Consider the following 3,218-nt stretch of genomic DNA (forward strand, 5'->3'; position numbering starts at 1 on the left):
TTGAGTTGAGACCTAGCCAAGGACATTCGTAGGCATGTGGGCGCATAGGGCAAGGTATGAGTAAATAGCATGCATGCTTAACTGCGGAGTTCTGATGGGATCTGGTACATTAGTGCTGGTATGATTGCACCGGACCTGGAATGCGCACAAATTCCATTTAAGCCATGCGGGACACGTCACGTAGGCACGCTGAACCGATCAGAACGGCCATCGGGGCCCGCACGACACGAGCACGAACATACGAGCAGGGGCGGTTGCATGTCGTGGAGGCAGGAAGGGAAAAGGATAAAATGGAAAAATTGAAATGATTTTAGAAAAAAGAAGAAGAAGAAATAATGACAAAAAGGGGTGCAACATGAGGACTTCCCAAGTGGTCACCCAACTTAGTACTACTCTCGCCCAAGCACGCTTAACTGCGGAGTTCTGATGGAATTCGATGCATTAGTGCTGGTATGATCACAGCCGACATGGAATGCGCACAACTTCCATTTAAGCCATGTGAGACATGTCACGCAGGCACGCTGAACTGGTTGGAACGGCCATCAGGGCCCGCGCAGGCGCAAGCACGAGCATACGAACGAAAGAGTGTTGGTCATAATCCTATTTGAGCACATAAGCCAAAGGTGAGCCATGCGTGAGAGGGAGGATATGCGGCCAAGGATGCGATGTCTTGAGTTTAGTATAGCTCAAGTGATGCATTGATAAGGAAGCCATGGGCTGATGATGGTTAACCGAGAAAGGGTTAAGTTAAGATTAGTAGGAGGTGGACTTCATGCAAAAGAAGTGTGCTTGAGAAGGATAATTCAAAGTAGGAGGTGGATGCACGAAAGAGCTTACAAACCGATTAGGTTGCGCTGGTTGAAGGAGAAGCTAACACTCAAGCTGGATGTGGAGAGGAGCTGCGTTGGCAAAAGGAAGAAGGGACACTCGGACATGCAGCCAAGTAGAATGTGTCGTCCTTGGAGAGATTTTAGACGCTTATAAATAGAGCCAAGGACTTCTCTTGAGATCATAACTTGAATTCTCTTTAAAAGACATTTGCAAGAGTGTATGAGGGCCAGGTGGGAGGAAACTATGCGTTGATGAAGGAATGCATGCGTTGGTCAAGAGGTTCCTAGAGGAGGAGATATTGTCGGACAGGAAGATCTGGAAGTAGCATCAACTTGGGACGAGAAGTTCTCTCAAACTACTCGTGCGTTTGGAGTGATTCCAAATTCACCTGAAATCTATGAGAGTCTAGTTTTCATGGTAGAGATGCCAGAGAAGAAGCTTCAAGGAATCGGGCTGAGAGTAAGGAAAAGATAGAATGGTCGAGCTGTCGGGTAAGCTTGGGCCAGTCTTGATGATTTGAGGATTCCGGCAAAACCAAAAAAAGTTTTTAGCTAAGATTTTAGAGTAAGCTGTCTGAGACAATTTAGAACATTTCTACAGAAGGAAGTATCTTTAAATAAGGTCTGGAACTATAAGTAATCTAAGCTGATAATTGAATCTTGAATTTAGGGTTCAAAAGGGAAACCAAGGAAACCTAAGGAACTTCAGAGAGGAAAGTTCCTAACCAACCAAGGTGAGTGGTTATATTGTTTTATTGATTGTATGTTGATTTCTATATATATAGGTAAATATATATATAGGTAATGTATGGAAATTGGCATGATCGAGAAATGTGTTTATTTGGATTTAATTGTTATTATGCGCTTTGAGATATTGCTTGTGTAATTGTGCTAGAAACTAAAATTGTACCTGGGATTTAGTTAGCATGCTTGAAAAGGTACTTGGCGGGATTAGTCAGTATAACTGGCGGGATTAGTTAGCTTCACCAGCAGGAAAATATAGCCAGGATACCTAAGCTAAAGTGAATGTCTGCCACAAGCCATAGCCACACTTCCGACCTTTAGAATTGTTGATATAAACTTTGTAGCTAATCTTAAGAGTTGTTTAAACGATGTGCTGTTGATAATCGCTGTGTTATCGATAATAAAATGAGTTAGTCAAATAATTGTTGATTACATCTTTGGCTTAAATTTTACTGAGTGTGGTAAAGAGGTTCAGATGGGCGGTAGGTTTCAAAAAAGGGTGGTATCTATAGTCCCTCATGTCTCTCCTCGGGCTCTGGAAGCGGGCTCGGAGCAGGGTGTGACATGAGGGGGGCACAAAATAATGGAGTATCCTCTATCACAAAAAAAATGACACCTTGGACCATCTCTCTCTACATTGTGAGATTTCAAAAGACATGTGGGATAAATTCTACAATTTGATGGGTGTTCCTCCCAACGTTTTGTTACTTATGTTGCTTCTCCTTTTGCAAAGACTTATAATTTGTGAATTTATCTTAAACAATAATTTTCAATACATTAATTACCATTTGTTGGTTACTATGGAATGAAAGGAATAACCACATATTCAAGAACACACCAAGTAGCAATATAGAGATAGGGAAGCTCATAGAAATCTTGTTGGTGTTTGGTATTTCATAGATCAAAGTTTTTTAGCTAATTATAGCCCTTCTACTATTCCACGAAACATATCTACCTTTTTGTAACTTTTTTTTTACATGTTTCTTTCACATATTGGTTATTATTGAAGTATCCATTTTTCTAAAAAAAAAAAAAAAAAAAAGAAGTTTGATAAATGTGTCTATCATTGACAAATATAGTGTATAAATTAGTGATAAACATGCATGCATGTGTCTAAACATATTAGCAATACAATATTCATTGGAAATAAAACAAAACATCACTTACGTTCATCTTTTATTCGATTGATATATTATATCATTGATAAACCAGGTAGAAAATATGTAGCCACCCAAATTTTTAAGGACATTTTATTTAATTTTCTTGAATTATTTTTGTGAAGTTGAGACAAAATTGAGTCAGTGTATTTAAATGATTCAATTTTAAATTAGTATGATAAGGAACTAGGGGTTCATTTGAATTTTATTTGGATTTAATTCAATTAGCGGGTTTATATTTGGGATAGAAGTATTAGAGAAGATATGAAGACTTTGGATTAATTGATAAAAGGTTTATGAATTTAGGGGATTTGGAGGTTGGAATTTTATTTGAGATTTATTTTTGGCGGATTTAATTTGGTGAAAGAAAATTGTAATTTAAAATTTGAAAGTTAATTTTTTTAAGTTGGGTTTGGAAAGAGTTATGGAATATATATAAGTATCTATATTTGAAATTGGAATCCAAATAGATTTGGATATTAAGGAA

General features: G+C 38.1%; 1 non-coding gene across 1 annotated transcript; it reads right to left on the bottom strand.

The window, feature by feature from the left end:
* Positions 1–345: 345 nt before the first annotated feature.
* Positions 346–464, bottom strand: LOC120089528. Its single transcript, XR_005485204.1, has one exon. It is a non-coding gene; the product is annotated as a 5S ribosomal RNA (ribosomal RNA).
* Between the last annotated feature and the right edge of the window lie 2,754 nt (positions 465–3,218).

This window comes from Benincasa hispida, chromosome 10 (genome assembly GCF_009727055.1).
Source record: "Benincasa hispida cultivar B227 chromosome 10, ASM972705v1, whole genome shotgun sequence".
In the NCBI taxonomy this organism is placed as follows: domain Eukaryota; kingdom Viridiplantae; phylum Streptophyta; class Magnoliopsida; order Cucurbitales; family Cucurbitaceae; genus Benincasa; species Benincasa hispida.